The sequence below is a fragment of the Equus przewalskii genome, unplaced genomic scaffold (genome assembly GCF_037783145.1).
Source record: "Equus przewalskii isolate Varuska unplaced genomic scaffold, EquPr2 contig_R1843, whole genome shotgun sequence".
NCBI classification, from domain to species: Eukaryota; Metazoa; Chordata; class Mammalia; order Perissodactyla; family Equidae; genus Equus; species Equus przewalskii.
Genome location: NW_027228443.1, coordinates 24,757 through 50,176, shown reverse-complemented (window position 1 = coordinate 50,176; position 25,420 = coordinate 24,757). Strand labels below are relative to the sequence as shown.

The 25,420-nt window shown below is 36.5% G+C and overlaps 2 pseudogenes; both read right to left on the bottom strand.

Annotated features, from left to right (window-relative positions):
* Positions 1 to 4,159: 4,159 nt before the first annotated feature.
* LOC139081376 (olfactory receptor 2T27-like) lies at positions 4,160 to 11,657 on the bottom strand (annotated as a pseudogene).
* Positions 11,658 to 20,902: 9,245 nt separating this feature from the next.
* On the bottom strand, positions 20,903 to 21,722 carry LOC139081375 (olfactory receptor 2T1-like; annotated as a pseudogene).
* Between the last annotated feature and the right edge of the window lie 3,698 nt (positions 21,723 to 25,420).

Genomic DNA, 25,420 nt, shown 5'->3' with positions numbered 1-25,420 from the left:
ACCGCTTGGTAAGCCATGATGTGCTAGTTGTCCTACATAGAAAGTAGAGGAAGATTGGCATCGATGTTAGCTCAACGCCAGTCTTCCTCAGCAAAAAGAGGAGGATTGCAGCAGTTAGCTCAGTGCTAATCTTCCTCAAAAAAAAAAAAAAATCACATGATCATCTAAATAGATGCAGAGAAAGCATTTAACAGACATAGCATCCATTCATGATAAAAACTCTGAGTAAAATGGGTAAAGAAGGAACATACCTCAAAATAATAAAGTCCAAATATGACAAACCCACAGCTAATATAATACTCATTGGAGAAAAACTGAAAGCTATCCCTCTAAAAACAGGAAACACACAAGTATGTCCACTTTCACTACTCTCATTTAACATATTATTGGAAGTCCTAGCCAGAGCAATCAGGCACAAAAAAAAGAAATAAAAGCGGCCCAAATTGGAAAGGAAGAAGTGAGATTGTTGTTATTTCAGATGATTTTATATATAGATAGCTCTAAAGAATCCTCAAAAAACTTTTAGAAGTAGTTAATGAATACACTAAAGTTGCCACATTCAAAATCAACATACAAAAATCAGTTGTGTTTCTATACACTATTAACGAAGTAGCAGAAAGAGAAATTAAAAATGCAATCTCACTTACAATTGCAAAAATAATACCTGGGAATAATCTTAACCAAAGAGGTGAAAAAACAGTACACCGAAAATTACAAAACATTGTTCAAAGACATTGAAAAAAAGACACAAACAAATGGAAACATTTCCTGTGTTCTTGGATTGGAAGAATTAACATAGTTAAAATGTGACAATTCCTAAAGCTACCTACAGATTCAATACAATCCCTATCAAATATCCAATGACCTTTTTCACAGAAATAGAAAAAGGAACTTAAAACTTATATGGAACAGAAGGCCCTGAATAGCCAATGGAATCTCAAGCAAAAAGAACAATCTGGATGTATCACACTCCCTGATTTCAAAATATATTACAAAGCTTTAGTAACCAAAACAGCATGGTACTGGCACGAATATAGATACACATATCAGCAGAACAAAATCGAATCCAGAAATACGCCCACACATCTATGGACAGCTACTTTTCCATAGCAGAACGAACAACATACAATGGAGAAACGAAAATCTCTTCAATAAATAATGTTCAGTAAACTGGATGGCCACATGTAAAAGAATGGAAATAGACCATTATCTTACATTATACACAAAAATTAACTCAAAATGGATTAAAGACTTGAATGTAAAACCCAGAACAATTAAACCTGTAGAAGAAGACATAGACAATACGTTCTTGGACATTGGTCTTAGCAGCATATTTTCAAGTACCATGACTGATCAGGCAAGGGAAACAATAGAAAAAATAAACAAATGAGACTATATCAAACTAAAAAGCTTCTGCACATCAATGGAAACCATCAACAAAATGAAAAGAGAATCTAACAATTGGGAGTAGATATTTGCAAACCATATATCTGATAAGGAGTGAATGCCTGAAATATATAAAGAACTCACATCTCAACAACCAAAAAAATTAACAACTCAAATAAAAAATTGGGCAAAAGATCTGAACATTTCTCCAAAGGCAATATACAGATGGCCAGCAGGCATATGAAAAGATGATCAACATCACTAATTATTAGGGAAATGCAAATCAAAACTACAATGAAATATCACCCCACTCCTGTCAGAATGACTATACTTAACAAGACAGGAAACAATAATTGTTGGAGAGGATGAGGAGAAAAGGGAACTCTCATACACTGCTGGTGGGAATGCAAACTACTGCAGCCACTATGGAAAACAGTACAGAGACTCCTCAAAATTGTAAGCATAGAATCCAGCTTTTCCACTGCTCAATATTTATCCAAAGGACATGAAAACATGAATGCACAAAGATACATGTACCCCTATGTCCATTGTGGCATTATTCATAATAGCCAAGATGTGGAAGCAAACTAGGTGCCCATCAAGGGATGAATGGATAAAGAAGATATGGTATGTATACACAGAGGAATACTATTCAGCCATTAAAAAGATGAAATCTTGCCATTTATGACAACATGGATGGACCCTGATGGTATTATGGTCAGTGAGATAAGTCAGAGGGAGAAACTCAAATACCACATGATCTCACTCATAACTAGAAGGTAAAAACAACAACAAATGCACACCTAGAGACAGAAATCAGATTTCTGGTAACCAGAGGGAAAGGGAGGAGGGAGGAGGACAAAAGGGGTGATTACACATGTATGTAGAGTGATGCATGATAATTAGTCTTTGGGTTGTGAACATGATGTAATCTACACAGAAATTCAAATATAATGATGTAAACCTGAAATTTATATGATGTCATAAGCCCATTTTACCTCAATAAACAACAACAAAGAAACAGAGTAAAGGACTGAGTTGAGGAATGCTAGGAGATCAGGACCCAGTGGTGAAGTCTAAAAGTTGACTCCAACTTTGATTCCACTCCAAGTTTAACTGAGGGAAAATAGGACAGGTGCCTACATTTAGAGACAAAAGTTTCACCCATCTCTCCTCTTTGAAAAAGCAAGATATTAAATAAGGTGACTTTGAAAGCTTTGTAATGAGATGTTTCTCCTTTTCTTTTCCAGAGTATGGAAACATTTGATTTTCTAAAACACATGTCAAATGCCAGCTGACTTGTCTATATGTGTTTAAACCACCATCATACTTTATATTTTAAAAATGCTTATGTTGGGGCAGGCCCCGTGGTGTAGTGGTTAAGTTTGGTGTGTTCTGCTTTGGCATCCTGGGTTTAAGGGTTTGAATCCGGGGCAGAGACCTATACCACTCACCAGCCACAATGTGGTGGTGACCCACACGTAAAGTAGAGGGAGACTTGCACAGATGTTAGCTCAGGGCTAATCTTCATCAGCCAGAAAAAAAAAAGTTTATACAAATTATACTTTGTTCTTTGTAATGAAAAATATTTCCTTCTCGAATAATGAAATAAAAGATAAGTAAACTCCAAGATATAAAAGGAGGAAGATAGAAAGACTGAGGACTTAAAATAGAATGAGTTTAGCCAAGTGGGAAAAGCATGGAAAAAAGGAGAGAAAAATAATTTTTTCTACCTCAGAAAAATACTTAGTTATTATACAAGTATTCAAATGATTAAATAAATTAAGCTAAATTAAAGTACTATTTTAAAATGTAGAACGAATTCATGAGCTTCTATTGAATTCCAAAAGAATAAAATAAGCTTTAACTCTCAAAAAAGTGCCATTCTTTTACATGAGAATCTTTGAAATGAAATATACAATGCCATCAGACAATTTAAATACAGTGAAAAAGATGTGATTTAAACTGACCTGATTGCTTCTATTGAATTATATCATTAGGAGTTTGCAACAATGAGAAGTAGAAAACTAAGGAGCCATCCATGTTTACCAATACCTCAGAGCCACATATTTTTTAATTGAATGCATCCTTCTGGAATGATTTTAGCAAAACCCAACAGGGCAAAAATGAATGTGCTGGTCTCCTCCAAAATATGATGTATATTCTTGTGTCTAAAAGCCATGTTGATAGAATTCAGTTGAGACTAATTATTTAGAGTCAGGCCAATTTTCTCCAAATAATTATGATGCTAATACTGGCTTGATTGAATTAAACACTTTGGAAGGCCAAAAACAACATTTGCAGAAAAAAATAATTAGATATTAAAATGACATTTGAAATAAAGTCAAAATAATATTTGACAAGTTGATGTCATTGAAGTGATCATTTTTTAGAGTGTCTAAAGACAGTGCTGAAAAGTTGGAGGAGTGCTGGAGATGAGCATTTATTTGTCATGACACCTTAGCAAGAAACCTGCAATGGCATAGTCTCCAGTAGAATGCAAGCTTTGTAGAAAGCAGACAGGTGACTACTGAAACTCCAACTTTACTCCCACTCTATCCAAAATCATCCATTGTTCAGAACTCTCATAGCTTTCAAAAGATGATCATATCCTCAAAGTCCTACAGTCAGCTTTCAAAATCCCAAAAATGCCTCACAGTAGCTGGCATACGGGTGACATATTAATTTTCCAGGTGGAGAATATTTAAGTCCAAAAGTGATGATGAAGTCCTGTATCTTTTTCATCAAGTCTCCAGCAGCAAATGCAGTTTATTTAGAAGGTCATTACGCTTCCTGAGCACAAGCACCTCCCCAGAGCCTTCTGTAGGGCCCCTGTGACATCCTTGTTCCCAAGGCTGTAAATGAGTGGGTTGAGCAAGGAAATGAGGATAATGTAAAAGGCAGACACAGCTTTGTCCTGCTCAGGGGTATAGTAAGAATGAGGCAGCACCTAGATGTACATGGTGGCCCCGTAGAAGAGACTGACAACCACCATGTGTGAGGAACAAGTGGCCACTGCCTTTTGCCTTTCCTCTGCCTTAGTCATCCTACACAGTGATCAGAATCCTTGTGTAAGAGGCTGAGATAATAGAGAAAGTGATGGGGATCATCATGATGCAGCACATACATGGCTGTCTCATATGCTGATGTGTCCATACAGGAGAGCTTCAGAAGGGCAGGGACCTCCCAGAAGTGGTTGATTTACTGAGAGGTACAGAGGGGGAACTACACGTGACTTGAGTGAGCGGAAAGCCATCCATGGACCCTGCTAGCCTAGCTGCCATCATAAGCAACAGACTTTGCTTCTCATGAGGACAGGACAGCACAGTGGGTTGCAGGTGGCAATGTACTGGTCATAGGACATGAGTCCTGGGAGGAAGAAATCAGCTCCTGCCAAGGTCAAGTAGAGGAAGTGCTGAGCAGTGCATCCTGAAAAGGAAATGGCCCTCTGGACAACATCTGGTCAACCAGCATCTTGGGCACCATGGTGGAAATGTACATGGTGTCCTTAAGAGAGCTGGCTGAGCAGGATGTACATGGTGATGTGGAAGCTGGGGTCCATGTGGATGTGAATGATCATGATAGTGTTGCTGGCTATGGAGATGACAAAGCCCAGGAGGATGAGGGCAAGGAGAAGCCAGCGGAAATGGTTGTTGCTGAGCAAGCCAAGGAGGACAGAGTCCGTATATGTGGAATAATTGCCCCACTGCGTCTCTCTGTAGGTTACACAAAAGAGAGATGGATATGATGGGTGAAGCTGAGCACAAAAGGGAAATATTTGGTTTGATTAAAAACTTATGATGTGGCCAACCACAAATCAATACAAATTAATCACATCTCATGGTCTAATTTCCTCCTCTTTTCTTATAATTCCTGGGGTTGATTCCAGTTAATGAGTTGCTTTGAGAAATTAGCCTTTACCTTTGGGTTCTAAGTATGACTCACAGCCATTCATGAATCTCAGAACTTTTAATTTGCCTGAACAGCCTAAGCAGGATTGTATTGAGTCAAACCATTCATCCAAGGATGATATGCTTGATTTGCTATTGTTAACTTAGAGGTCACGATGAAACAATTTTATGGACTTTTGATCAAGAACACTAATTAATTACTTTGTTTATTTTTCTCAAACACAATCTTATACTGAGAGAGATACACATAAAACAGATAAAACTGGAATCTGTTTGACTGAATAGGGATAGACTGGTGGGTCAGGAAGACAGGGAATCCTCACCATATTCTTCTATCCTTACACTGGGGTCTAGTTCTCACAACTGAAATTTAGTTTGAAAACCATTATCAGGGTATACATTTTCCCTAAGAAAAGATAACAACCTTGACTGATTTTACCTAATGCACAATATTCTAGATTCATTTGTACATTGTAAACTTGGAGTGCTTAGCTTATATTTATGAGGTATCGGAGATTTGAAAATAATGATTTCATGTTGAAGAATAAAACACAATAGCTGTGATCTCTGAGAAGCAATCCAAGAATTAGGAGAAAGAAGAAAATCAAGGGAAAAATATTTATGGTCAAATGGTGGTTATTTTCCTTCTTTTAGCAGAAATCAACTGATTGACAACATATGCCTTATTAATATGATTAGTGAGTTGCAATCAATAATTAATAAATAATTTTATTGAGGTTGTAATAGTTTATAGCATTGTGAAATTTTAATTGTACATTATTATTTGTCAGGCACCATATAACTGTGTCCCTTCACCATTTGTGCCCAACCCCCTTTCTCCTTCCCCCTGGTAACCACTAAACTGTTCTCTTTGTCCTTGTGTCTGTTTATCTTCCACAAATAAGCAAAATCATATGGTGATCATCTTTCTCTGTCTGGCTTATTTCACTTAACATAATACCCTCAAGGTCCAGCCACGCTGTGTGAATAGCATTATTTTGTCTTTTTCTATGGCTGAGTAGTATTCCATCGTGTATATATGTGTGTGTGTGTGTATATATATATATATATATATATATATATATTCCAAGCAGCAGTGTATGAGGTTTCCTTTTTCTACACAACCTCTCCAACATTTGCTACTTTGGGCCTTGGTGATTACAGACATTCTAATGGGTATAAGGTGAGAGTTTAATGTAGTTTTGATTTTCATTTCCCTGATTATTAGTGATGTTGCCTATTGGGCAACTGTGTATCTTATTTGGAAAAATGTTTGTTCATATTCGCTGCCCATTTTTTCATTGGGCTGTTTTTTTGTTGTTTACTTGTGTGAGTTCTCTATATATTATGGAGATTAACTGTTTGTCAGATATATGATTTTGCAAATGTTTTCTCCCAGTTGGTGAGTTGTCTTTTCATTTGGATCCTAGTTTCCTTTCCTTTGCAGAAGCTCTTTGGTCTGATTAAGTCCCACTTTTTTATTTTTCCTTTGTTTCCCTTGCCCGAGGAGACATGGTATTTGAAAAGATCCTTCTAAGACCTATGTCAAAGTGTGTATTGCCTATATTTTGTTCTGGGAGTTTTATGGTTTCAGGTCTTACCTTCCAGTCTTTGATCCATGTTGAGTTATTTTTCTGGGTTTGAAAAAAATAATGGTCTACTTCCATTTTTTTTGCATGTGGCTGTCCAGTTTTCCCAACACCATTTATTGAAGAAACTTTCCTTTCTCCATTGTGTGTTCTTGGCACCTTGCTTTAAGATTAACTGTCCATAGATGTGTGGTTTTAATTCTGGTCTTTCAGTTCTGTTCCATTGATCTGTGTCTCTGTTTTCATGCCAGTAGTAATGCTGTTTTGATTACTGTAGCTAGTAGTATGTTTTGAAGTCAGGGATTGTGGTGCCTCCAGCTTTGTTCTTTTTTCTCTTGATTGCTTTAGCAATTTGGGGTCTTTTGTTGCCCCATATGAATTTTAGGATTTTTTCTTCTATGTCTATGAAGAATGTCATTGGGATTCTGATTGGGATTGCATTATATCTGTAGAATGCTTTAAGCAGTATGGACATTTTAACTATGTTTATTCCTGAAACCCATGTGCATGCAATATGTTTGCATTTTTTTATGTCAGCATCGATTTCTTTCAGTAATGTCTAATAGTTTTCATTGTACAGGTCTTTCACTTCCTTAGTTAAATTTATTCCTAGATATTTTATTCCTTTCATTGTGATTGTAAGTGAGATTGTGTTCTTGAGTTCTATTTCTGTCAGTTTGTTATTAGAATATAAAAATATAACTCATTTTTGTAAGTTGATTTTGCACCCTGCAACTTTGCTGTAGTTGTTGATTATTTCTAATAGTTTTCCAATGCATTCTTTATGGATTTCTGTATTAAAAATCATGCCATCTTGCAAACACACAGAGTTTCAGTTCTTTTTTGCCAATTTGGATAACATTTATTTGTTTTACTTGTTAATTGCTCTGGCCAAAACCTCCAGTATTATGTTGAATAAGAGGGGTCTGAGTGGGTACCCTTGCCTTGTTCCTGTTCTCAGAGGGATGACTTTGCTTTCCCACACTGAGTATGATGTTGGTTGTGGGTTTTTCATAAATGGACTTTATGATGTTTAGGTAATTTCCTTCTATACCCATTTTATTGAGGGTTTTTATCATAAATGGATGTTGGATCTTGTCAAATGCTTTCTTTGCTTCTATTAAGATGATCAAGTGGGTTTTATTCCTCATTTTGTTAATTTGGTGTATCACATTGATTTATTTACATATGGTGAACCATCCCTGTGTCCCTGGTATAAATCCCACTTGATCATGTTATGATCTTAGTATATTGCTGTATTTGGTTTATCAATATTCTGTTGACAATTTCTGCATTTATATTCATCAGAGTTATTGGCCTACAATTTTCCTTCTTTGTCTTTTCCTTGTCTGGCTTTGGGATCAGAGTGATGTTGGCCTTGTAGAATATGTTAGGAAATATTTCATCTTCCTCAATTTTTTGGAAGAGTTTGAAAAGGATAGGTATTACATCTTCTTTGAATGTTTGGCAGAATTCTCCACAGAAGCCAGCTGGTCATGAATTTTATTTTGGGGGAAGTTTTGGATTATTGTTTCAATCTCTTTACATGTGACTGGTCTATTCAGATTATCCATTTCTTCTTGGTTCAGTTTTGGAAGGTTGTATGAGTCTAAGAATATATCCACTTCTTCTAGATTGCACAATTTGTTTGCATATAGTTTTTCATAGTATTCTCTTATAATCTTTTGAATTTCTGTGGTATCAATTCAATTTTCCTCTTTCATTTCTAATTTTATTTATTTGAGTCTTCTCTCTTTTTTTCTTAGAGAGATTGGCTAAGCTCATGTCAATTTCGTTTACTTCTCAAAGAACCAGCTCTTTGTTTCATTGATCCTTTCTACTGTATTTTTGGTTAAATTTCATTTATTTCTTCTCTCATTTTTATTATTTCCCTCCTTCTGCTTACTTTGGGATTTGTTTGTTCTTTTTCTAATTCTGGTAGTGTAGTTTTAGATTGAATATTTGAGATATTTCTTCTTCATTAAGATGGACCTGTATTGCTATGATTTTCCCTCTTCGGACTGCTTTTGCTGCATCCCATATTAGTTGGTATGCTGTCTTTTCATTTGCATTTCTTTCCAAATAATTTTTGGTATCTCTTTAATTTCTTCAATGATGCATTTGTTGTTCAGTAGCATATTGTTTAGTCTCCACATATTTGTCCCTTTCCCAGCTTTTTTCGTGTAGTTGATATCCATTTTCATGGCATCATGTTTGGAAAAGATGCTAGATAGGATTTCAATCTTAAATTTATTGAGGCTTGCCTTGTTTCCCAATACATAGTCTATCCTTGAGAATATTCCTTGTGCATGTGAGCAGAATGTGTATTCTGCTGTTTTTCGATAGAGTGCTCTCTCTATATATGTCAAATCCATCTGGTCTAGTTTTTCATTTAAATCCACTATTTCCTTGTTAACATTCTGTCTGGATGATCTACCCATTGATGTAAGTGGAGTGCTGAGATCCCCCATGATTATTGTGGTGTTGTTAATATTTTCTTTTAGGTTTGTTAATAGTTTCTTTATGTACCTTGGTGATCCTGTGTTGGGTGTATGTATATATATATATCTGAGCGTATGTCTTCTTGGGGGAGTGTCCCTAGTATTATATACTGCTCCTCTTTGTCTCTCATTACCTGTTTTATCTTGAAGTATGCTTTGTCAGATATAAATATGGCAATAACTGCTCTTTTTTGTTTGCCGTTAGCTGGAAGTGTTGTCTTCCATCCGTTCTCTCTAATCCTGTGTTTGTCTTTGAAGCTGAGGTGTGTTTCTGGGAGGCAGAATATTGTTGGGTCTTGTCTTTTAAGCCATCCTGCCGCTCTCTCTCTTTTGATTGGAGAATTCAATCTATTTACATTTAAAGTGACTATTGAGATATAAGGGTTTAATGCTGCCATTTTATCTCTTGTTTCCCAGTTCTTCTGCATTTCCTTTGTTTCTCGTCCTATGTATTTTGGACTACAAATTCAGTTAGGTGGTTTTCTATGATGACTTTCTTAGTTTTCTCTTTATTTATCATTTGTCTCTCTCTTCTGTTTATCTGTCTAGTAGTTACCATGAGGTTTGTGTAAAAAATCTCATAGATGAGATAGTCCATCTTTTGATACTTTCTTGTTTCCTTAGACTAAGTGAATTCCATGTCTTTCCTCTTCCTCTTCTAAGTTATTATGTCATGAATTATTCCATCTTCTTTTGTGAATTTGTGATTAAAATGATGAGATTATATGTATTTTGAGTGTTTTTCCCTCCTTTATCTTTAACGTCATAAGTAAGTTTTGCTAACCTGTTCAGCTAGAGAACTGCAATTTTCTGATTTTTTCTACCAATTTATCTCCTTTCTCAAGGCTTTGTAACCCCTCCCTTTGTTTCAGGTATGAGTGCCTTCTTGAGCATTTCTTGTAGTGGGAGTCTTGTGGCCAGGAACTTCCTTAGCTTTTGTTTATCTGCAAAACTTTTGTTTCTCCATCATATCTGAAGGAAATTTTTTAGTGGATAGAGTGCTCTTGGGTGAAAGTTTTTGTCTTTCAGAATTTTAAATATATCATTCCACTCACTCCTAGCCTGTAAAGTTTCTGCTAAGAAATCTGGTGAAACCTGATAGGAGTCTTTTGTAAGTTACTTTCTTCTGTATTGTTGCGCTTAATATTTTTTTTATTTCTCATTTACTTTTACAAGCTTTGCTACTATATTCCTTGGAGAAGGTCTTTTTACATTGATATAGTTAGGAGATCTATTAACTTCTTTCACTTGTATTTCCAGCTCCTTCCCCAGGTTTGGGAAGTTCTCAGCTATTATTTCTTTGAACAAGCTTTCTGCTACATTCTCCTTCTCTTCTCCCTCTTCAATATCTAGAATCCTTATGTTGGATTTCCTAATTGAGTCAGCAATTTCTCAGTTAACTTCTTCCTTTCTTTTTAGTCTTAGTTCTCTCTCCTCCTCCATCTGAAGCACTTCCATATTTCTGTCCTCATGACTGCTCATTTGCTTCTCCATAATGTCAGCACAATTGTTTAGGGAGTCCAGATTTTTACCCCATTCTTTGTTATTTTCATCTCCAACATTTTTTTTGGTTCTTCTTTATAGTTTAATCTCTTTTGTGAAGAAATTACTGATTTCATTGAACTGTGCATCTGTATTTTCTGGTAACTCATTGAGTTTTTTATGATAGCTATTTTGAATTCTCTGTCAATTAGAATACAAATTTCTATGACTTCAGGATTGATTTCTGGGTACTTGTTAGTTTCCTTCTGGTCTGGAGATTTAATATATTTTTCATACTGCTTGATGGCATGGATTTGTACCTCCACATAGTGATAGCATCTGGCCACAGCTTTCACCTGCCTCCACTGGGTGGGTATTAAGACCTCTGTATTCTGAACCTGCTGTGAGTTGTGGCTTGTTCTCTCCAGCTGCTGACTGCTTTTCTATCTGTGTGGTGATCTGGATGACTGACTTAACTGGAGTGCCAGTTGAGGGCAGGAGTGCTTTCTTTCACCTGTGTGATCCTGGGGGTATTCTAACTGTGCCCTCACTATCTGTTCTCCTTGGGTGGTAGATTTATGAAGCCACCACCACAACAGCTTAGTCACCTCTGTGTGGGGCTTTCTCACAGGCTGTGAAGAAGCTTGGAGAGTGATGATGTTCCTGCACAGTGTTGTCCCTCCCACTTCTCTCAAAGCTACATGGTCTGGAGCCGAGGGTCACTGCATTTGGGGGAAGGAGAGGAGATCTCCTTACCTCATTCCATTTCCTCTGGGGATTTTCTGCATGTCCACCTTCCAATGTATGGCTGAGTGTGTCTCTCAGACATCTTTTGTGTTGTGTGAATGTCTTCTGTTGGTATTTGAATGTCCTTTTCATTGTATCTTAGAGGGGAGAGCTCATTCCACCATGATGCTGATGTCACTCCAATGAATAACTTTTTAATGGAAAAATGAGTGAGAAAACCTGATTTAAATAATACCTGAGGACATCATCTTCCAAAAGAGAGATGTTTATGCTTAAACCTGAAGTTTAATTATGCATATGTAGCTCTTTAGTTAAATAATCTTTTACCACACTTATAAACTAGTAGATTATTTGGGAAAAGAGCTTATATTAGCATCATATAGTTCTGCACTGTCAGGTATAGTAGCCACAAGTCACATGAGGTTTTTGAGGCTCTGTAACATGCCTGTTCTGTAGGGAGATTTCCTGTAAGTACAAATTGCATTGAGAATCAAAGACAGTGTAAATACAGTATGCGATATATTTCATTATAATTTTATATTGACTACATGCTAAAATTATAATATTTTGTATATATTTGGTTAAATGACATAGATTACAATCACTTTTATCTTCTTCTTTTTAGACATTTAATGTGGCTACTAGGGAATTTAAAATTACTTTTGTGGTGTCCATCAGATTTGTACTGGACATCACTAGTCTTGGAGCTTCCCCTTTCCTGAATATGGTTGCTCCAAAAAGCTCCATCTAACCAAGTCCCCTAGAATCGAATACAATCCAATTTACAAAGAATTGAGCAAAAAAATCAAGTATAATAGCAAACTAGGAAAAGTGACAGTGCTGCCTCTATATGCATTCATTGGCAAATAGTAGTAAGAAAACATAAATAACAGAGTGCTTAGTGGTACATAAATCTTAATTGATTTACTTTCCCCAACAACCTTATGAAACACTACACAATTACTTTATCCATTCAACAGATACAAAATGAGATCTAAACAGATAAAGAGACTGTCTCAGAGTCACATGACTCTAGTTAACAAGTGGCAGTCTAATCACTCTATACTGTTTTTAAAATAATCCTAAGTAGATATCAATTCATTCACTCCACATATATTTCCTGGGGAACACTGTGTGAATCAAACTTTTAAGTTATGAAAGGACCTAGAGGAATGTATAAGATATGGTCTCTGCCTTCAAGGAACCTAGTATTGAAGCAAATAAGAACGCTTATATGTTTTGCCACAGGTGCACTTTGCAAGTGGATTTGATTAGAATCTCTGGGGTTTTCACCCAGCTAGTATACAATGGAGAATATGCAAATGGCATAACCAGCAGAGAAGAGTTCAGTGGAAGTGACGGAACCTGAAGCCCTTTGGCTAGTTCACGAGAAATTCATCTATAACTATAAATATATATTACCAGCCAGCTTTTTATTGATGAGACCCACATTACATCCTTATATACTTTTCAGCTTTTTCATTCTTGAAGTATTGCTAGTTTCACATCAGGGCTTTTATTAGCTGTTTTCCTGATGGATATCTGTGTTCTGTTTCTCTTCTTTTCCTCCTCACTGTGTTAAACCCCTGGGGAAATTAAAAGCAAGCATTCAGCAGCAATCCCGATAATGAAGAGAGAGGGAAATGCCCACTCAGCCCTTCCCATCAGAAGTGTACTAACAGCAAGCTCCTTGGAGGGCTCTGTTCATTCTTTTCACCATAAATTCAGAGGATGCTATATGGTTACTGGAGTCCAAGCACAGTAACTGCCTTGGTCCACAGGGAATGGTAAATCCCACGAGGGACAAATGGGCCCCAAAACCTCTCTTTCAGGGCACAAATAACCTTAGCTTTCATCCTCATGAATAGTCCTGGCGCTGAAACTCACTAATGAGGCCCTAGCCATCTCCCAGCATTCTTCACAAAGAGAAAGGGAGCTTTCAGCAGTTCCATAATTCCTCAGATTTTAAAAGCATTTTCCTCCCATTCTGTCAGTGTTGACTCATGCCCTGCATTTAATAAATTAAAAGAGGGCCAGGCTGGTGGCATAGTGGTTAAGTTCATGTAGTCTGCTTTGGTGGCCTGGGGTTTGCTGGTTCAGTTCCTGGGAGCAGACCTATGCACCACTTATCAAGCCATGCTGTGACCGATGTCCCATATACAAGTAGAAGAAGATGGGCACAGATGTTAGCTCAGGGCCAATCTTCCTCAGCAAAAAGAGGAGCATTGACAGTGGATGTTAGCTCAGGGCTAATCTTCCTGAGAAAAAATAAATGAATAAAAAAACAAAACAATTACAAAGCAATATAGCAACATCAAAGAATATTTGGAAAATAAGAAAATAGAAAGGAATCAACTTGAATATTCCATGCCCTCATGTAATAACTCTTTCTATGTCTATACATAATTCTTTATCTAAGTATACTTTCAAATTTTTAATATATATACTATGAAATACCATTAAGTATATCTTTTTCATGTAGGTATGCAGTCTTTACAAAGAATATTGTTAAGGTTAAGTGATTTAACATGCACTTACTTATTCCTCAATTGGTTGACATTCACGTTGCTTCCAACTTTTCTTATAATGGAAAATATGGTGGGGTTAATTTTATGGGATAGGTCATGGAAGATGGATTATTCGGTCTGAAATCTGACTGACTACTGCCAGTCCTCTATTTGCTGAGGAAGGCTGACCCTGAGCTAACATCCATGCCCATCTTCCTCTACTTTATATGTGGGACACCTGCCTCAGGATGGCTTTTGCCAAGTGGTGCCAAGTCTACACCCGGGATCCAAACCGCTGAACCCCTGGCTGCCAAGAAGCACTTAACCGCTGCACCACCAGGCTGCCCCCCAAACATTTGAAAATATGATTTAGTCCAACTTATTTATCTTTTCTTTTTTTTGCCTGTGATTTTGGTTTCATATCCAAGAAATCTTTGCCAAATCAAATCTCATAAAGATTTCCTCTGTTTTCTTTTAAGAGTTTAGCCCTTACATTTTGGGCTTTGATACATTTTGAGTAAAATTGGAAAGTGTTCTTCAACTTTGCGTTTAATTTTCAAAATTGTTTTGGATATTTATGTTCCCTTGAGGTTACAAATGAATTTTAAAATGCTTGAAGCATCAGAGCCAGAAGCAAGTCTGTGGACTATTCTTAATATATATAATATATAAAAATGTAAATGGGGTTAGTTCATAGTTAAAATATCTTTTGCAAATTTGCAAAAGGAAGCATGGTTTATGTTACAAAAATATATGTCACTTGAACAAATTGCCAGGGCCCTGGTCAATGATCTGTAGGTGATAATCACCAACAATTTTCCAGAACTGTCAACAGACATCAATATACTTATGAAAGATACCTAATAAATACCCAGCAGAATAAATACAAAGATACTCACAGATAGACAACTTACAGAGAAATTGTACATCAAAGACAAAGAGAAAATTTCAAAATGAACTACACAGGAAAGAAATTACCTAATGTAGTGACAGTTAAATTGAGAGCTGATTTCTCAACAGAAAATAAAGGAAGTCAAAAGATGAGGAATTATATCTTCAATAAACTGAGACATGGCAAGCCATAGCAGGGTCTTAATCACAGAAGTGACATCCTCTGATGTATTTTCACCTTAGCTGCTGCTGTGGAAATATCCCTTAGGGGACTAAGACAAAGCCGGAGCCAATTTCAGAAATGGCTAGAGAGTAGATATAGTCTGAAAACAGAGCCAGCAAGGTTTGCTCACTGATTGGATATGGTATCAAGAGAAGAAAAAGTGTCAGGATAGCACCGAGAGCTCACATAGAGCAACTGGAAGGGAGGAGCTGACTTCACTGGGCATAGGGAAGTCTATATACTCTTCAAATTTGGTGAATAGAACATTAGAGAAGACAATTCAAAATCCAAGTGGCCATATTAGGTAAGTAGTTGGATGGATGGGTATAGAGTGCAGGAAGAAGTCTGGACTGGAGTTGTCACTGACTAGTTGCCCAGATGCCTGAGGAACTCAAGGGTGTGTTTGAAAGTGTTTAACTGTTTTTCCAAATTGTTTTTTTTTTCCTTTTGTTTTGTTAAGGAGATGCAATCACTAACCACCCTGAATCAGACCAAGCTCACCACAAGAACTATGCCTATGATTTTTGCCTTATTTAATGCTCTGGTCCCTCCAGGAGGAGTCTAGGCCTTATTACAGTAGCCTGCAGTGTATATGGAATCATGTTTTCCAACTGAGCTTGTGCAAGCAAATACGCACCTCTCCCTTTTGAATAGTCATTCCCCATCTGAGATAAATGTCCTTGCTTCCCTTTGTTTGGGGACGCCATGACTTTGGAAATGATTCTACATGGTCTCCAATTGCCGCACATATACTTTACTTTGTGAGGCAACTACTTCTGGTGAAGAGTGTGATTTAACTCACAAGGAGGTGAACTCACTTTGGTTTCAGTAACAGAGTCATTGCTATACAGATATTATATGGATAAACCAAAAGCCTAAGTGAGCTTACCAGGGAATAGGTATAGAAAATATGAGAAGAGGGCCAGTAACTGAGATGGGTGCACTGCAATATTAAGACGTGACCCTGAGGAAATGACACCAGAAATAAAATTAGAGATTTAAAAAAAAACAAACAAACAGTAATCTAGGAATAAAATCATTGCAATATAGGACACTTGAAGCCAAATGAACAAAAGCAAACAAAACATACGCATTCTCAGTTGATGTTCAAGTGCTGCTGATGGATCAAATGCAATGAAACCTGAGAATTAATTATTGAATTGATCCATATAGAGGTCACTGAAGCAATAGGCACAAATTCTCAATAGAGCTGGCACATGAAAAAAAAATGGAAGGGTAGGAATTGGGGACATCAAGAATAGAGAAAGCTTTTGAAAAGTGTGATTGCAAAAGGGACAGAGATGTCACTGCAGATCAGAAACAAAGGAGGAGATTATCAGTACATTTTGCTGGGAAAATAGGTACATATGGAAAATGGAAATTTTGCCTCTCATACACCACAAATCTATTCTAGTTGTGTAAAGATGAAAATGTGAAAAATGAAAAACCTATGAAATTTTTAGAAGATAGGATATAATATCTTCAGTGACTTCAGGATCTGGAAGAATTACTTAAACAAGACAAAAAAAGATAGCATAAAGAAAAATATCGATAATTCCATGTATCTACAAACGATTTAAATACAAGGATAAGTCACAAACTAGAATATCATATAACAAACTAAAAACAAAATATCCAGCACATTTATTTAAAAATTCTTGTGTATCTATTAAAAAGGCAGAAATTTAATAACAAATGGGTAAAAGACTTGAATAGGCAATTTACAAAAGAGGAAATCTAAATGACTGGCAAACCAATAAAAAGTACTCAACCTTATCGGAATCAGATAAACAGATATTAAAACCAAATTGGGTGGTGAAATCTTGTGGCTTATAATAAATATTTATTTGGTCAATTGGATAACCAAAATATATATTTCTCAAATATATTTGATAGTCATCCACAGTTCCTGGCATACAGCTCTCAAAACCCTTGGAATTTCCTGTTTTTAGAATAATAGTTGTCCTTTTCTTATGTGAATGAGATGACTTTTGGAAGCACCCAAGGGTGGGGGCTGGCTGCCAGGAAAACCAGTCAGATGATCAGAGAATTAGAATTTTCAGTACTACCCCCTGATTTTTGAAGAGGAGAGGAGGGCTTGAGGTTGAATCAATTGCCAATGGCCAATGACAGTCAACCATGGTTACATAATGAAGCCTCCATAAAACCCCCAAGGACAGTTCATTGGACTAGTTTTTTCAGAGAGCTGCCACATTGGGGAACCAGAACACTTCCACATACCACTGTGCTAGGGCCCAAGCTCCATAATGACAGAAGCTCCTTTGCTTGAGACCCACCCTATGTATCACTTCATCTGGTTGTTGACATGCATCATTAGTGTTGCCATGCATCATAGTCCTCTGTAATGACACTAGTTTCAGGAAGTCAGAAATCTAGAAACTCTAAGCAAATAGCACTGTAGTTGGACTTCGGAGTATATGAGCTTTGCTGTAAGACCCCAGTGAATGAGACTGGTCAAAACAGAAAGGAAAGGTGTCAAAACTTTATGAAATTTATAATTGGTGGGATTTAAAATTTTTAATGTGCATCTACTTAAATTAATCTCGTAGACTAAACCAGTTTAAACAGTTAAATGAAATGGTCAATTATTTCAAACAAAAACTTAGCTCTAGTAGATAGCGTCTGCACAACCACAGCAATCCATCTGTTAAGCATATGTTAAAACAATCAAGAAATAGTCAGGTGGCTTCAAAACAGTGAGGGATTAGGTGACAGAAATAATGAAAATGAGGCAACATATTTGAAGATATTCTATTTTCTTGTATCCCAACTTATTGCATTTATCCTTGTTTTTCATGAGGAAGTGTTTCTGCTCCCCTCCAAAGTACAGACTTCCAATGGGATTCCATAACCTCTTGCACCCGATTCATAGGTCTTCTTCTCGAAACATCCCTCTCTTTCTAGAATCACTGATTCCTCCTTCAACATCAGACTTTTCTTGTTAAAATTGAAAAAAGTGTTAACATTATCTATATTGAAAAAATAAAAATCTTCCTTTAACCACACATAACTCTCCATATATAAGTTCATCTTTCTTCTGATATTCAGAGAAAATTCCTCTAGTTTTCTCCAATTCATAAAACTCTTTCTGTCTTTAATCTACTTCATAGGGTGTTCTTCTCCATCACTTCATTGAAACTCCTCTGTGGAGAACAAAATGGACTATTAGCATGCCTACTCAGGTGATCAACTTTCTGTTTCACAATATTTGAACTATACCCAGTATTTCACATTGTGGACACCTCTCTTGTATTAGAAATACTGTTTTTTATAGATTTCTATTGCACCATCGATCCTTCGAGTTTTCTAGATCTTTTCCATCCTTTTACTGCCATCTCTTAATTTCCCTTGTCCCAGTTCTTCAGTTCTTTTCTTCTCTATCTACACAGTTCCTTCCTAGTTGATCTCTTTAATCTAATCCCCTGTATTTACATCCAGATGCATACCAATGACTCCTAAAACCTATCTTCACACCTAACAACTCAAAAGTTATCCAGACAAAAATATCTAGCTTCTTATCTGACATTTTCACTTAGATATTCAATAGACATTTCCAACTTAACATGCTCAAAAAAACTTAATTCTGTGCACGAACCTTGCTTTACTATCGTTTAACAAAAATATCTACCATCCACTTAATTGCTTAGCCCCAACAAGTGGGGGCTCTTCTTGATTCTCCTATTTTTCTCACACCCCACATTCTACTCATCATCAACTTCTATTATCTGTGCCTTAATAGTATATCCTCAGTTATAGTACTTCTTATCATTTTCACTCCTAAAACTCTAACATATGCCAGGAGCCTCTCTCCTCAGAACCCATGAAAAGCCTCCAAAGAGGTCTTCTTACTTTAATGCTTTTACCTACACTCCATTTGCTATAAAGCAGCCAGAGTAACATCCTCAGCAAATTAGTCATGATCTGGCTTTCCTTTACTTGAAATTCATCAATGGCTTTTTACTGCAATGTAAGTAAAGTACCAACTTTACTTTAGTCATTGCTGCTACACACATTGTAGTTGTAATATAAGTTGTTTGCTTGCTTATTTGTTCTTTTACTTTTTATTTTCATTGTCTTTCTCCCATTGGAATATAAACTTCTTACATGCAGGTAGTTTGACTATCTAGCTCACGGCTATGATGAATGAATGAGGAAGCTGTATCTGAAAGATGCAGTGCCCTTGCAAACACATTCCTTGAAATCCTGTGGTCTAGGGCATTAATTAAAACGTTTACCTTACAGAAGTCCCTTATGTCTCTGACCTCCACTGTTCTCATCTGTATAAATTAGAACTCAGAATAAGTGCTTCATTTTTTTATGAGGTTGTTAGTGGATGATAAACCTGATAGGGCATGTAAATATTAAGTTTTAGACAGATTGATCTATATGATTATAATTATAATCATTAATAATTTAATAAAGTCACCCCTTTGGTCCTCGATGAACTCCTTATATAATCAAATAGGACATGAAACATGATTTACCACATCCATTTTTTCCTCAATTCCAGGATCACTGGGCATCATGGATTTGAACCATGAGTTAATTTCTATTACCCGGCATATATGCTTAACTTTGATGACTGTGATATATTTGAAAATTAATTTTACTATCCTCCCAACCCATATGTCTGTGTGTTTCTCAAACATCTTAGAAACCCTCTCAGGCATTCAGTGCTCTCACATTGTCTTGTCTAGGGCAACATCCTTCACTCGCATCCATCAATTTTATCTTACCTGTAGATTTTTCACAAATGTGTTACAAAGAAACAAAAGTTAAATACTGCATTTCTTCATAATTTTTTTTAAAAAAAACACCTGATGATTCTAGTAAGTACAATGGCTTTTTGAGGAAATCATGTTCAGTGACTCTGCCTACCACCAGACAAATTAGAACACATAGGTAGCTACCCAACCATCTTCCTGAAAGACTGTGTCAGAGTATTATTCTAACACATAGAAAAGATGATCTTTCTCTTATCCTTTGTGGTAAGCCAGATTACAGCATGGGATCACATACACAAAAAGTAACATCTTCCCTCCTGCACTCCTCAACAAGATCCATGTCATTTAAAATTGCATGTAGGGGCCGGCCTGGTGGTGCAGCAGTTAAGTTTGCATGCTCTGCTTCAGTGGCCCGGGGTTTGCCGCTTTGGATCCCAGGTGCAGACATGGCACGACTTGGCACACCATGCTGTGGTAGGTGTCCCACACATAAAGTAGAGGAAGATGGGCACGGATGTTAGCTCAGGGCCTGTCTTCCTCAGCAAAAATAGGAGGATTGGCAGCAGTTAGCTCAGGGCTAATCTTCCTCAAAAAAAAAATTGCATGCAATTTATTTTACCTCTAAAAGATAAAATTGCCAAGCAAGAAATTTTAATTTGTGTTTCTGAAAACAATTGGACATTTATTTTGAATATTTGTGAATAGGGGAGGAGAAAGGGAAGACATAAGAAAGGAAAGAAGAGATAAAAGAAACCAAGAGGATACATCTTTTATATTGACTTTTTGTTTTATCTGCACAGTTGAACGCTACCCTCCTGTTTAATCCTTCATTGAGAACATGGCCACACTGCTCACAGAGGCTTCCATTCACCAGCTATGTGAGAAGAAGCCAACTGTCAAAATACATCCCCTGACCCTCTTCATGTACCATTGAATCTGCCCAGTGCCCTCTTGAGAGCACCTGTCACAACCTTGTTCCTCAGACTATAGACGAAGATGTTCAGTATGGGCATGAGGATGGTGTAGAACACAGAGAAGACTTTGTCCTGGCCTGGCCTGGCCTGTGGTAAGAATGTGGCAGCATACATGGTGGCCCCATAGAACAAGGTCACTGATATCATTTGAGATGAGCAGGTGGTAAATGCTTTCTTCCTTTCTTTCATTGAGCTCATATGGTGAACTGTGGTCAGAATTTGGGCATAGGAGGCGATCACCACAGAGAAAGGAATCAGCAGCATCAAAACACAGCACACATACATCACTGTCTCATCAGAGCTGTGTCTTCACACACCAACTTCAGGACTGCAGATGCCTCACAGAAGAAATGGTTAAGCTCCTGAGAATTGCAGAAGGGGAAGCTCATGGTGATGTGGGTTACGTGAAAGCCATCCAAAGACCCCCCAAATCAGAAACCTGCTGGGATCATCCAACAGACCCATTGGCTGATGAGGACAGGATAGCAGAAAGGATGGAAGATGACCACATAGTGATCATAGGCCATGAGGCCCAGCGGGAAGAACTCAGCTCCCACAAGGGAGAGGTAGGGGAAATGCTGAGCTGTGCATCCCACAAAGGACATTGTCTTTTGACCCAGCAGGTAATCAACCAGCTTCTTGGGTAGCTTCTTGAGATGTACATCATGTCAATCAAGGAGAGGTTGCTAAGCAGGAAGTACATGGGGGTGTGGAGGCATGAGTCAGTACAGCTCAGGAAGATCAGGACGCTATTGTTCATCAGCATGGTGAAAAAGATGATAGAGATTATGGCAAAAAAGACAGAGATATCCCTTCTGTTGAACAGCCCCATGAAGGTGAAATATGGAGAGGTCGTAATATACCCTTGCATTGAACCCCTGATGGCTCTGCTGTGACCTAAAATTTTCCAAATAAAATGATTACATATTCACAATTAACATAACAATATATGGGTTGATTTTTAGAAAGTGAACTTCTAAAAGTTGGAAGAAAACATTTAACAGTTACTTTGGCACTGATGCCTAGCAACTAATCTATTCTAGAATGTTTTTAAGTAAAATTGATCATTTAACATCCATAATTTCTTAAATACCTTAGACAAGATGATGCCAGCAGATGTTATTGTGCTACATGATACACATAACAACACCTAGGCGTGCGTATCATGCTATGTTGCAGGTAAACATACCCTAGTCTGGTGTGTGTGTGAACATACTACCTGAGATATGTTTCAATTAGTATCTTTATTAAATAAATCTTTATTATAGGTGGCATCACCCCCATCTTCAAAATATCACAGTTCTGGTTGTGGGTAGTCTATGCCTACCATTTAGCCACAAATACAGCTGATCCATCATTTGGGCCATGAGTCCCTGTCTACATTATGAGTATTCTTTTGGTGTCACTTCATCCATGTTGCAACAAAAGTGTATGGGAAGACACAAAGTGGGCAATGGAAACTACTCTTGCAAACTCAGACATGAACAAGTCATCCACTACAAAAGGAATTCACTGTTTTAGAATTATTTTGAACTTTTAGGAAATAAATTTTAGTTTTAGAATGATGAGTAATTAGCATTAGAATTATGATTAGCATTAACTTTAGCAATTAGCATTAACAATTAGGATTCAGAGGAAATAGCACATGAACATACATACTGAATTATAACCCATGTATTATTTTTGGAAACTGGAATTTTTTCATAGTGATTTATAATTTAAGGAAAAACTGAGTGACTGTGTTTTATATAATTTCAGGTGATGATAAAGGAAAAAAAAACCTGCAGCAAACATTTTGAATGTTAAGGATGATTTTTATGTGCTTTAGGATTAAATATGACAAGGTGAGATATATTTTATCAGCATGTTTGGGACTTCAACTGATGAAACCAGTCAATTCTCTCAATATTCTAAAAATATGTGCACTTAAGTCAATTGAACTGCAAAAAATTACCGTTAAGAATAATGACATTGTGAAGAGTTTACCTGTGCCTCGTTCTTCATATCTATTGACTCATGATCTTCACAATAAAGCTAAGCAGCGATGAACTATAAAACCCCCATTTAGCCAATGGCAGTATTGAGAGTAATATTCCTGTGGTCAGACAGTCTGTTAGTGGTGGGGGTGTTTGGACCAGGTAGTCTCAACTCTCTCTGTTTCCTTGCTTACAACCCAGAGAAACAGCTAGACTTTTACTGTAGTTATCAAATAAAATGTTCCAACAATGTGAATCTGTTAAAATTTTAACTATATGTAATCATTAATGTGACTAGTGAAAATGAGACATTTAAGAGCACATGACAAATTATTCTAATAATGACTATTTTTAAGTGAGCAAACGCTGTTTCTCATGTTTAGCTTCTTTTTTTGCCAATTTCAGAATCTTTGATGCGAGGTTTCATAAATTTCCCTGACACATGTACCGTTTCATCATCATTTACAATCTGCCTCATTTTTCTCTTACTTTTCTAGTTTCCATTAATGAAGCCCATTGAAACATGTATCTGAAGTAAAAATGCTCTCCAATTATTGGAATAGCCTAAATATTAATGGTATTTCAACTATCTCCACCAGGTCAAGTTCTAAATTGTCTGCTCATTTCATGTGCCATTATTTGAAGTTAGGAAAATAATCGCATTTCCAATTGTATCAAAAAGAACAGAATACCTAGGAATAAGTTTAACCAAAGAGATGAAAGAACTTTAGACTGAAAACCATGACATTACTGGGAGAAACTGAAGAAGACACAAATAAACACAAAAATAATCTGTGCTCATGAATTGGAAGAAAAAAATAATGTCCTTTCTACCCAAAGGAGTATTACTTTTTAATTTATGCAAACTTTATTTTATTTTATTTATTTATTTTTTAAATTTTTGTTTTTTTGGATGTACATCATATTTCAAATTCTGTATACATTACATCATGTTCACCACCCGAACACTAATTATAGTGCATCCCCTCACATGTGACCCTAATCACCCCTTTTGCCCTCCCCCTTCCCCCCTTCCCCAAGGGTAACCACCAGTCCAATCTCCAATGCTATGTGTTTTTTTTTGTTGTTTTTATCTTCTACTTATGAGTGAGATTATGTGGTATTTGATTTTCTCCCTCTGACTTGTTTCGCTCAGCATAATACCCTCAAGCTCCATCCATGTTGTTACAAATGGCTGGATTTCATCATTTCTTATGGCTGAGTAGTAGTCCATCGTGTATATATACCACATCTTCTTTATCCATTCGTCCCTTGATGGGCACCTAGGTTGCTTCCAAGTCTTGGCTATTGTGTGTAATGCTACAATGAACATAGGGGTGCAAGTATCTTTATGCCTTTGTGTTTTCAAGTTCTTTGGATAAATACCCAGCAGTGGAATAGCTGGATCACATCGTAGATCTATCCTTAATTTTCTGAGGATACTCCATACTGCTTTCCATAGTGGCTGCACCAGTTTGCACTGCCACCAGCAGAGAACAAGGGTTCCCTTCTCTCCACACCCTCTCCAACATTTGTTGTTTCCTGTCTTGTTAATTATAGCCATTCTGACCAGAGTGAGATGATACCTCATTGTAGTTTTGATTTGCATTTCCCTGATAGCTAATGATGTTGAGCATCAATATTAAAGTATGAATAAGTCAGCCATGTATGTCTCAAGTAGTGTTTGCATTTCTTATAGTTCTTCTGTACTTTTTTTTATTCATAGCTTTTTTTATATACAAGAGTTTTTTTTAAAGCTATGGAATGTAAAACATCAATATTATTTCTGTAGTTTTTTCCACTGATTCTGTTTTTAGAAAATTCTCTAATAGCTTAAAACATAAAAAATATTTTTACTTATATTAATTTTTATTTCTGTGTGTTTTCTTTTCATTTAACTTTTTAAAGTTTGGAATTTTGGAGTGTAATTATGAAGCAGTGATTTACTGTATTCTCTCTGAGTAATGATGCAGCATCCTAACAGCAATTGTTAACAAATTATCCCTTTATCTATGAGTTTTGATAATACTTTTTTCATATATTAAATTTTTACATTTATCAGGAGTCTGCTAGTATTCTCTACTGATTCTTCTCATTCCCAAAACTGTGCCTCACCATTTGGATTATTTTAAGGTGTTATTTATGTATGTATAATAAAACGGTCTTTTATCTTTCTTGTTTTCCAAACAATTTTATAAAGATTTGCCCATTTATTTAGGAAAGAAAAACATCTTTATAACTGCAAGGTCATGCTTCATAAACAATGGCAAAACATTTCATAGTTCTTATTGAAAGAGCACTAGCCTTATCATTTATTTGAAGATTACTGACATCTGTACAAAATCACTCTTCTCATCTAGGAGTAAACTAGACCCTTTGATATAGTTAGGTTTTCAGTTAACTTCCTTTGTTAAGAGTTATGATTTGTGTGTGGTGTGTGACTATTCATTTATGTGTGTGTTCCTTCTGTATATTTATGCAGATTTCA